At 44.1% G+C, this 11,871-nt stretch overlaps 2 protein-coding genes across 3 annotated transcripts in view; one reads left to right on the top strand and one right to left on the bottom strand.

Annotated features, from left to right (window-relative positions):
• PIN4 (peptidylprolyl cis/trans isomerase, NIMA-interacting 4) overlaps positions 1-11,871 on the bottom strand; it is an 88,964-nt gene that overhangs the window by 26,445 nt on the left and 50,648 nt on the right. The gene's annotated exons all lie outside the window — the stretch shown is intronic.
• Positions 1-11,871, top strand: part of ERCC6L (ERCC excision repair 6 like, spindle assembly checkpoint helicase) — a 63,491-nt gene that overhangs the window by 21,279 nt on the left and 30,341 nt on the right. The gene's annotated exons all lie outside the window — the stretch shown is intronic.

An 11,871-nucleotide genomic window follows, 5' to 3' on the forward strand; every position in this document is an offset into this window, starting at 1 on the left:
TTTGTTGTAATAGGCAGCCTTTTTGTGAATTTTTGTGCACTTTATAACTGAGTGTACACTTTGGAATTCAGAGTGCTGTATCTTAGGGAATGTGTATTTAAAATTGCTATTCAAGAACACCATGCCAGATTTTAATAAAGTCAATAGTGTGAGTAAGCATTTATTTATATTCTCTCAGGCTGGTGTGTGATGAGCTATATGAGTCAATTCAAAAGTTAAGATACATAGTTTTACTTTTGAAGCTAGGACTTGTAGTATTTTCTTCTACAGATACACTTACATGAGTGGGCAAAGATGTGTGTGCGTGTATATACAGTAAGTCCTCATTTAACATTGTCCATAGGTTCTTGGAAACTGACTTTAAGTGAAATGATGTAGCAAAACCAATTTTTTTCTCATCAGTGTTGCAGCAAAATGATATTGAATGAACCAGTGTCATTCAAGGACCTGCTGTGCGTCATTTTGCTTAAAGTTGCAGTTGCCAAGAACTTACTGACCACGTTAACTGAGGACTTACTGTACATGTAAACATATACCAGAGGTGTGTGCCACCAAGCCTGGCTAATTTTTAAAAGATTTCTGTAGTCTGGGCACAGTGGCTCATGCCTGTAATCACTTTGGGAGGGCGAGGTGGGTGGATCACAAGGTCAGGAGTTCAAGACCAGTCTGGCCAACATGGTGAAGCCCCGTCTCTACTAAAAATACAAAAATTAGTCAGGCGTGGTGGCAGGCACCTGTAATCCCAGCTACTTGGGAGGCTGAGGCAGAATTGCTTCAACCTGGGAGGCGGAGGTTGCAGCGAGCCGAGATTGCGCCACTGCACTCCAGCCTGGGCAGTACTCCAGCCTGGGCAACAGAGCAAGACTCTGTCTCAGAAAAAAAAAAAAAAAAAGATTTTTGTAGAGATGGAGTCTCACTGTGTTGCCCAGGCTGGTCTTGAACTCCTAGGCTCAAGTGATCCTCCCACCTCAGGCTCCCAAAGCACTGGGATTACAGGTATGAGCCACCAGGCCCAGCAGAATCAGACTTTTTATTACACTTCCATTATTATACCACCGTTCAAGCATTCTACTCTCCATCCTCTACCTTACTCCCTCTAGAACACCGGTTCCAACAACTGTTTGGTATCGTTGGGACCTACAGTTCATTGATTCCATTTTTTCACTGTTGCACACCCCTCAGGTTCTCACTTCTCTCCTTACATAGTTTGAAGTTCAGAGTCAATAATTGTGGAGGCTTCCTTGTATACAACTTTAACTTATTTTTTTTCTCTTTCACGCTTCATTATACTGGCTTGGCAAGACCATAGCCTTCGTATGGTAAGCAGAGTAATGGCCTCCCAAGAATATCCACATACTAATTTCTGAACCCTGTAAATATGTTACCCTCATATGGTAGAGAGGAATTAAGGTCGCTAACCAGCTGACCCTAAAATAGGGAAATTGGAATATCTGGGTGAGCCCAGTGTAATCACAGGGTGCTTAAAAGTAGAAGAGGGGGCCGGGCGCGGTGGCTCAAGCCTGTAATCCCAGCACTTTGGGAGGCCGAGACGGGCGGATCACGAGGTCAGGAGATCGAGACCATCCTGGTTAATATGGTGAAACCCCGTCTCTACTAAAAAGTACAAAAAACTAGCCGGGCAAGGTGGTGGGCGCCTGTAGTCCCAGCTACTTGGGAGGCTGAGGCAGGAGAATGGCGTGAACCTGGGAGGCGGAGCTTGTAGTGAGCTGAGATCTGGCCACTGCACTCCAGCCTGGGCGACAGAGCGAAACTCCGTCTCAAAAAAAAAAAAAAAAAAGTAGAAGAGGGGCTGGGTGTGGTGGCTTATGCCTGTAATCCCAGCACTAGGGGAGGCCAAGGTGGGTGGATCACCTGAGGTCAGAAGTTCGAGACCAGCCTGGCCAATGTGATGAAACCCTGTCTCTACAAAAATACAAAAATAAGCTGGGCGTGGTGGCACACGCCTGTGATCCCAGCTACCCAGGAGGCTGAGGTGGGAGAATTGCTCCAACCCAGGAGGTGGATGTTGCAGTGAACCGAGATTGCGCTGTTGCACTCCAGCCTGGGCTACAAGAGTGAAACTCCATCTCAAAAAAAAAAAAAAGAGTGGAAGAGGGAGGCAGAAGAAGAGGTCATAGTGATGCAGGGTGAAAAGGACTCAACCTGTTCTACCTGACTTGGTAGATGGGGGAAGGGGCTATGAGCCAAGGAATGTGTATGGCCTCTGGAAGCTGGAAAAGTCAAGAAGCACATTCTCCCCCTAGAGCCTCCAGAAAGGAACACAGCCCTGCTGCAACCTTAATTTTAGCCCAGTGAGACCTGTGTCAGACTTCTAACCTATATAACCTGCAAGATATAACCTGTAAGATAAAAGATAATACTATGTGTTGTTTTAATATTTGTGATGATTTGTAACGGCAGCAATAGGAAACTAATACATTTTGCTAAATCCAACTCTGGCCCTCAGAGATGAACATGGTTGAATAAACAATCATGCTGACTGGTCTTACTTGAAATCTGTCAATATTAATGTCAAGCAGGCCCTTCATGTTGCCTGGCAATCATATTACATTTCTTTAATGTATTCACTCATCCATTCTACTAGAGGCCTGTTTCACACCTTCTTGCTTTTCAGACCCTCAACACCTCTCCCTCATCTCTCTTGCTTCCAATTTCACTGGGTTGATAGAAGCAATCAGAAGAGTTTCCAGGAGCTTCTCCCTTATCGACCTACTTCCCAGCATTATTCCCCCTGTGTTCTTTGCCTTCTATCCTGTTAGTATGGATGAACTCTCTGCTTCTAGCACAACCCCTCCATTTGTGCAAAAGATCTCATCCCCTTGTCACTCACTGGTATAACTTCAACCCACCAATTCTTTTTTTTTTTTTTTTTTTTTTTGAGACGGAGTCTCGCTCTGTCGCCCAGGCTGGAGTGCAGTGGCATAATCTCGGCTCACTGCAAGCTCCGCTCCGCCTCCCGGGTTCACGCCATTCTCTTGCCTCAGCTTCCCAAGTAGCTGGGACTACAGGCGCACGCCACCACGCCCAGCTAATTTTTTGTAATTTTAGTAGAGACGGGGTTTCACCATGTTAGCCAGGATGGTCTCGAACTCCTGACCTCATGATCCACCCGCCTCGGCCTCCCAAAGTGCTGGGATTACAGATGTGAGCCACCGCGCCCGGCCCCACCAATTCTTTCACTGTTAAAAAAAAAAATCCTCTCTTGATCCTATTTTCCTTTCCAGTTATTACTCCATTTCTTCTCTTTCCTTTACTGCAAAATTCCAGGTGTCAATATCATTGTCTACACTTGTCATTTCCTATTTCTTTCCTCCTAACTTCTGTTGAACTCGTCCCAATCAGGTTTTCACCCCATCACTTTACTCAAACTGCTTTTATCAAAGTCACCAATGACATTCACATAACAAAATCCAACAGTCAATTCTCAATCTTCGTCAACCTAGACCACTAGTACTTGACGAAGTTGATCACTTCTCCATGAAACACATGATTCATTAGTCTTCCAAGGAGCCCTTGCTCTCTGTATTTTCTTCCTACCTCACTGACTGCTGCTTCAGATTCTGTTGATATTCCTCCTCGTATCTTCTAAGGTAATTTAAATCCCCAGATATGACATTTCACGCTGAAATACTTAAGTATATGTTCCTTAAAAACAACATATTCTTTTTTTTTTTTTTTTAACACGGAGTCTTGCTCTGTTGCCCAGGCTGGAGTGCAGTAGCGCAATCTTAGCTCACCACAACCTCCGCCTCCCGGGTTCAAGTGATTCTCTGCTTCAGCCCCCCAAGTAGTTGGGATTACAGGCACCTGCCACCACGCCCGGCTAATTTTTGTATTTTTAGTATGGGGTTTCACTATGTTGGCCAGGCTGGCCTCGAACTCCTGGCCTCAGGTGATCCACCTGCCTCGGCCTCCCAAAGTGCTGGGATTATAGGCATGAGCCCCTTTGCCTGGTCAAAAAAAAAAAAAAAAAAAAATCATATTCTTACAAAACTACCATGCCATATCACACCTAACAAAATAAATGAATTCGTTGATATCATCTAAAACATAGTCCATATTCAATTTTTTTTTTTTTTTTTTTTTTGAGACAGAGTCTTGCAATGTCGCCCGGGCTGGAGTGCAGTGGCGCAATCTAGGCTCACTGTAAACTTTGCCTCCTGGGTTCAAGCGATTCTCCTGCCTCAGGCTCCCGAGTAGCTGGGATTACAGGTACCTGCCACCACGCCCAGCTAATTTTTGTATTTTTAGTATGGGGTTTCACTATGTTGGCCAGGCTGGCCTCGAATTCCTGGCTTTAGGTGATCCACCTGCCTCGGCCTCCCAAAGTGCTGGGATTACAGGCATGAGCCCCCTTGCCTGGTCAAAAAAAAAAAAAAAGTCATATTCTTACAAAACTACCATGCCATATCACACCTAACAAAATAAATGAATTCGTTTATATCATCTAATACATAGTCCATATTCAATTTTTTTTTTTTTTTTTTTTTTGAGACAGAGTCTTGCAGTGTCGCCCGGGCTGGAGTACAGTGGCGCAATCTAGGCTCACTGTAAACTTTGCCTCCTGGGTTCAAGCGATTTTCCTGCCTCAGCCTCCCGAGTAGCTGGGATTACAGGCACCCGCCACCACGCCCAGCTAATTTTTTGTATTTTTACTAGGGACAGGGTTTCACCATGTTGGCCAGGCTGGTCCTGAACTCCTGACTTAGTGATTCGCCCGCCTCGGCTTCCCAAAGTGCTGTGATTACAGGCATGAGCCACCGTGCCCAGCCTCAAATTTTTTGAATGGTCTATCAGGATCCAAAGAAGGTCTACAACTTCATTTGGGTGTTATGTTTCTTGAACTTCTAATCTAGAACAGTTCTCCCCTCCCTTCCATTTTCTATGACAATGATTTGAATTACAGCATGATGGCTTCCTTGTAGTGTCATTAGTTTGTTCTGTCTCCTATAATTTAAACTAAAGGCTTGATAAGATTAAGCTTCAATATTTTTGGCATGAATACTTTATAGGGAAGGCTGTGTACCTATGTTGGGTCATATCAGGAAGCATATAATGTCTGACTTTCCTACTTTCAGTAATGCTAAGGTTGACCAATGGGTTCAGTGATTCCAATCTGATCCCTCCTTTGCAAAGTTGCATTTCCCCCTTATGAGGAAGTAACACATTTAGGATATCTTAGCATGCTGTGAATATCCCGTTCCCAACCAACCCATCAGCCTTTAATCCATTGATAACTATTGCTCAAATCATTTTTTTTTTAAAGAGTTGGGGTCTCCCTATGTTGCCCAGGCTCGTCTTGAACTCCGAGTCTCAAGTGATCCACCTGCCTCAGCCTCCCAAAGGGTCAAATCAGTTATTAGAGATTACAAAGTGGTGATTTTCTTTTCTGAGATGGAGTTTCGCTTTTGTTGCCCAAGCTGGAGTACAATGACGTGATCTCAGCTCACTGCAACCTTCACCTCCTGGGTTCAAGTGATTCTCCTACCTCAGCCTCCCGAGTAACTGGGATTACAGGTGGGTGCCACCATGCCTGGCTAATTTTTTGTGTTTTTAGCAGAAACGGGGTTTCGTCATATTAGCCAGGCTGGTCTCGAACTCCTGACCTCAGGTGATCTGCCCGCCTCGGCCTCCCCAAGTGCTGGGATTACAGATGTGAGCCACCAAGACTGGCCGCAAAGTCGCGATTTTCTAGTTTCACCATTCTTTGTGTACTCATTAGCTGGAATTCTTCTATAGATGATCTTAATGTTGGAATGCCATGTCTTTTTTTTTTTTTTTTGAGGCAGGGTCTGGCTATGTTGCCCAGGCTGGTCTCGAACTCCTGAGCTCAAGTGATCCACCTGCCTTGGCCTCCCAAAGTGCTGGGATTACAGGCATGAGCCACCATGTCAGCTGTCTTTTTTTTTTTTTTTTTTTTAGTACTCCTTCCTTGGGTGATCTTATCCAGGTTCTTGGCTTTAAATCTCATCTCTGTGCTGAGAACTTTCATATTTTTTTAGTAAACCTTTTACTTTGGCATTATTTTATTTTATGTTTTATTTTTAAAGTTTTTGGGTTTATTTATAATTGACACATAATTATACATGTTTATGGGGTACAGTTTTATTTCTATTTTTTTGGAGACAGGGTCTTGCTCTGTCACTTAGGCTGGAGTACAGTGGTGCCATCATAGTTCACTGTAATCTTGAACTCCTGGACTCAAATGATCTTTCTGCCTTGGCTTCCCAATGTGCTGGGATTACAGGCATGAGCCATTGCACTTGGTCAGTTTTATTTTTAACCAATAATTATACAATTATTTTAACAATAATTGTATATATTTGTGGGGTACAATGTGATGTTTCAATGCATGTATACCTTGTGGAATGATCAAATCAGGCTAATTAACATATCCATCACCTCAAATACTTATCATTTCTTTGTGGTGAAAAAATTTAAAATCCATTCTTCAGCCTGGCCAACATGGCAAAACTCTGTCTCTACTAAAAACACAAAAATTAGTTGGGTGTGGTGGTGCACATCTATAGTCCCAGCTACTCGAGAGGCTGAGGCAGGAGAATCGTATGAACCCAGGAGGTGGAGGCTGCAGTGACCTGAGATCATGGCACACTGCACTGCAGGCTGGGTGACAGAGGGAGACCCTGTCTCAAAAAAAAAAAAAAAGGTTCATTCTTTTAGCTATTTTGAAATATATAATTCATTATGATTAATAATAGTCACCATGCTGTGCAGTAGATCACTAGAACCTATTCCTCCTGTTTAACTGAAACTTTGTACCATTGACTAACCTTTCTCCTTTCCCCATCTACCCCTATCCCCCCAGCCTCTGGTAACTACTATTCTACTCTCTACTTCTTTTTTAGATTCCATGTATAAACCAGATCATGGAGTATTTGTCTCTCCATGCCTGGTTTATTTCACCTAGCAAAATGTCCTCTAGGTTCATTCATGTTGTTGCAAATCAGAATTTCCTGCCTTTTAACGGCTGAAGAATTTTTCATTGTGTGTATATACCACATTTTAAAAATCCATTCATCCTGTTGATGGCTACTTTGGTTGTTTCCTTTTCTTGGCTCCTATGAATAATGCTGCAATGAACATGGGAGTGTAGGTATCTCTTCAATATACTGATTTCAGTTCCTTTGGAAGTACCCAGAAGTGAGATTGCTGGATCATATGGTAACTTTATTTTTAGTTTTTTGAGGAACCTCTGCACTGTTTTCCAGAATGGCCACACTTATGTACACATTTATTTATTTAGAGACAGGGTCTCCCTCTGTCACCCAGGCTGGAGTGCAGTGGCATGATCTCGGCTCACTGAAGCTTGGGGCTCCTGAGTTCAAGCAATCTTCCCACCTCAGCCTGCCAAGTAGCTGGGACCACAGGTGCGTGCCACCATGCCTGGCTAATTTTTTGTATTTTCAGTAGAGATGGGGTTTTGCCATGTTGCCCAGGCTGGTTTCGAACTCCTGAGCTCAAGCGATCTGCCCACCCTAGGCCTCCCAAAGTGCTGGGATTACAGGCGTGAAGCACCACGCCCAGCCCAGAATGTCCATGCTAATTTATAATAGTACCAACAGTATACAAGTGTTCCCTTTTCACCACATCCTTGCCCACACTTGTAAGAGTTAAAGAAAGAGGAAAGAAACACAAAATGCGGCTTGACAGTTAAAGGCAGGTTTACTTTAGATAAAACCTGAGAAGGGTTCTGGCCGATTTTTTTTTTTTAATTTAGTCAGGAGCGCTTTCTCTTACAGACTAAGAATATATATTGGTTTTAGGGTGAGGGGGCTTATCACAAGCTTGGAATGTTTCTGTGTGAGGGAGAAGTTTCTGTGTGAGGGTTGGAATGTCTCTGGGAGGAGGGGAGGTTATCTTGGGGCAGACATCTTTCCGGCCGAGGGGTGTTATCTCAAGGCTGGCATCTTCCTGGCCGGACGGGAGTTATCTTGGGGCTATCATGTCTCTGGTCAGGGAGGAGTTTGGAATTGTGGGATATGATGAGGTTTCTCTTCAAATAGCCTGATCAATCCTTTATTCTTTAATTCATAGTACCCTGCACCCCCCCCCACCCCTGCCTTCCCTTTTCTCCTCTGTCCTTCCTATCTGCCTTTGTTACATGCGCAGACATGCCACAGTACCAGCTCACATTCCTTTCCTTATTTGGAAAGAAGACTAGCTCTCTAGCTCATTGCAGACACCCCTTTCCCCTTTCCCCTCTCTCCCTATGTGCCCATCTTATCTAAAGAAAGTTCAAATGTTTAGCCAACTGGGGCTAGTTTAGATTGTGTGGCCTGATTCCAGCCAATGGGGAAAAGGCACAGGGGCAGGATTTGCATCAGGAATAAAGGCTCTTGTTCCCCTTTGTTCTGGTGTGCTCTCATGGTGACTGGCCAAGGAGAAGCACCCCTCTGTGCAGAAGTAAAAATTGCTTTACTGAAAATCCTTTGTTTGAGTGCTCAATTTCCTTAAGACTCTGAGCTTTATTTTGACAGAATGTTTCTGGTTGGAGATGTTATTTGTGGTTTATGGTCATGCTGACCTTAGCCATTAGGCTGATGCCCTTTGGATTTAGGTGGTTTTTTATTAAGTGAACTTTAGAATGAGGGACTTGTCTAAGATGGCGATGCTCCTGCTCTGTCAATCCAGACTCTACAGTTATAAAAAGGAGGAGGGACAGTGTGTTCTTTCTGGCTACTTCCTGCTGTTGAGGGGACGGAGAGTTTTCTGGTCTCCGGTTGACTGTGGGAGCATTGCTGCGTGTAGATGTTTTGGGATAGTTGTCTGTGAAATGGCCATGATCCTGTCAGTCAAAAATCTTAGGCCACGTGTGGTGGCTCACACCTGTAATCCCAGCACTTTGGGAGGCCAAGGCAGGCAGATCACCTGAGGTCAGGAGTTCGAGACCAGCCTGGTCAACATGGTGAAACCCTTTCTCTACCAAAAATACAAAAATTAGCCAGGCATGGTGGCGAATGCCTGTAATCCCAGCTAATCGGGAGGCTGAGGCAGAAGAACCGCTTGAACCCGTGAGGTGGAGGTGGCAGTGAGCCAATATTGCGGTGCCACTGCACTCCAGCCTGGGAGACAGAGCAAGACTCCGTCTCAAAAAAAAAAAAAAAATCTTTGAAAAAGGTTAATTAGGCAGGGTAGGAACATTAGTCCCAGGAATGGGATGACCCATGCTATGATTTTGTTCCCAAACCAAGAATCTATTTTGTTGTTTTGATATTCCCTTAGCGTTTTAGCCCTTTCTTTAAGTTTTTCAGCAGTGTCTCTTACTAGGTCTGATTGGTTGAGGTAGAAACAACATTCCTCACCTCATGAGGGGCAGAATCCCTCTTTCTTTTTTAGCCATTATAAGATCTAGTCCCCGTCTGTTTTGGAGGACTACGCCAGCCAAAGAGTCTAGTTGGTCTTGGACTTTTTTTTTTTTTTTTGAGACGGATTCTTGCTCTGTTGCCCAGGCTGGAGTGCAGTGGTGCGGATCTCGGCTCACTGCAACCTCCACCTCCTGGATTCAAGCAATTCTGCGTCAGTGTCCCGAGTTGCTGGGATTACAGGCATGCACCACCACGCCCAGCTAATTTTTTTGGTATTTTTAGTAGAGACGGGGTTTCACCATGTTGGCCATGGCTGGTCTCGAACTCCTGACCTCAGGTGATCCACCCGCCTCAGCCTCCCAAAGTGCTGGGGTTACAAGCGTGAGCCACCGCCCCTGGCCAAGGTCTTGGACTTTTATAAGGCTTCGGGCTGTGTCTTCTAACGAGTCCTGTAGTTCTGTTGAAAGAGCCTTAAAGTATGTTATGGAAGTGGCTAATCCGCTTGCTCTCAATCCAAGTCCAGAGGTTATACCCAAGGTGGCTATTAAGGGAATGAAGTGTATGGCCCTTCATTTTCTAACATATTGGATGGATGGGATGGGCAAAGGTCGATTAGGAGGAACAAGTCCAATGGAGGGAGATAGATAAACTAGGGTACAGGTTCCAGTCCAGTTGGTAGGGAGACAAAGGTATGTGTTGGTGCCACACAAGAAGAACAGGCCTTTGTCGTGTATACAGGCAGAGATATAGAAAGAGAATAGGTGAACTAAATATGGGGTGTTTTTTCTTTCCTGTGGTTCATTACTCCAAATGGACAAGGAGGGGGCCAGGGAGACACCTACTAGAGTAGAAATATAGGAAGAGTTACTTTTTACACATTTAATGCAATAGGATGTTGCATCGTTATATTGAGCCATGGAAAAAAGTGGGCACCAGGGACAGCACAAGTTAGGCCAGAGGCATTGGCTGAGAGAGAGGCTGTCAAATGAGCCAGTTACAGAAATGCTCCATTTGCTTCAGGTGATACTGGGTAGTTAACTCTTAGTTTGATGGTCGGGGTGTTTAATAGGTTGCATTGGTTAAGTGTTAAGGATCCTACAGGGAGATTTCCTTCAGAGGCTGAAAAGCAAAGTGAAGCTTGTTGTAAAAGGGGGTGTGTTTAGTTATAGGCCCTTTAATGGGAGAGTCTTGGGGCTTGAGGCATTGCAGGGAGTTGTAATAGGCTTGAAATAATTTGTTAGCCTGATTAGTCCTGGAAGTAGGATAATTGCCAACCAAGGTGTCAGCTCTTTCAGGAAAGGAAGCTCCCTTTTGGAGTGTATAAATTAGGGTTATGCTCCCTGCTAAAAGGTCATGAAGGGGTGCAGGAAGGGCTGTGTAAGCTGAGGAAGACAGCGATAAGAACGTCCAGCATTTGGGAGCAAAGGAAGAGTTAGCTCGCAGCGAGAGGGATTGTGTAAGGTTTATAGTTCGAGCTTGAGAGCAGTGAGAAGTGGTTGTATTAGTGAGGTTGATGTACTTAGGGTATTTATATTGGAAAAAAAAAAAAAAAAACAAGCAAAAAGAGAAAAAGGTTATTTGGGTAAGAGTAAAGTCCTGGAAAGTTCCTTGAAGCCATAGGTCCCATAGAACAGTAAAGAGCTGATCAGGATATATAATGGGAGTTTCGTAGGGGTACCGCTGAAGGTCTGTAACAAGGTTGATTAGGAAGCAATGAAAGTTTAGGAGAGAAAGAGACATAAGCGGTGAATTTCTCTTCCTTTTCATCTGAGATTCAGGTGAGGCAAAGGGAAGTGGGTCCTGTGGAGACACAAGAGAAGGCTGAAGGGGTTTTAGATTTGGTTGTTTGGGTATGTGGCAAAGGGAAGTCTGTTTTCTTGAGAGAAGTATAATGAAACCAGTTGGGGAGTCCCTGGAGTTTTGCTGCTGTGGGTGTGGTAAGAATGATTTGGTAAGGTCCCTTTGTTAGAAATGCTTGTTCCCTGGTGCCATAAAGAAATAGCACTTGAACATAAATTTAATTTCCTCAGCAAGGCCATTTTTACTTTCTGCAGAAAGGGCACACTCGCCAGCAGTTTTGCCATGAGAGTACACCGAACAAAGGAGACAGGGTCATTTATAAACTGACGCTTCCACCCTACTGCTGTGTCCAGTTTCCATTGGCTGGAATGGGACCTCACATTCTGTATTTGTCCCGATTGGCTAGCAACTTAGAACTTTTTAGAAGAGGCAAAGGCAGAGGAGAACAAAGGAAGGAGGAAGTAACTTGTGGAATGCTAAGAAAGGTAAAAACACCTTCAAATAAGGAAGAGGAACAGGCTGTGACCTAATGCTTGCTTGGACCAGTATAAGCATGCCAGGGCAAATATTTAGGCTAAATTGTGGGAGCTAAGAACATAAAGCACATTGATTTCTTTATTAAGGCTAGCCAATATTTAAGAATGTTAGCACAGGTCTTTGAATAAATTTTGCTCTTAAGAGAAGTTACTATTTATTCTTTTTTTTTTTTTTTTTTTTGGTGGGG

Source organism: Theropithecus gelada, chromosome X, assembly GCF_003255815.1.
Source record: "Theropithecus gelada isolate Dixy chromosome X, Tgel_1.0, whole genome shotgun sequence".
NCBI lineage: Eukaryota > Metazoa > Chordata > Mammalia > Primates > Cercopithecidae > Theropithecus > Theropithecus gelada.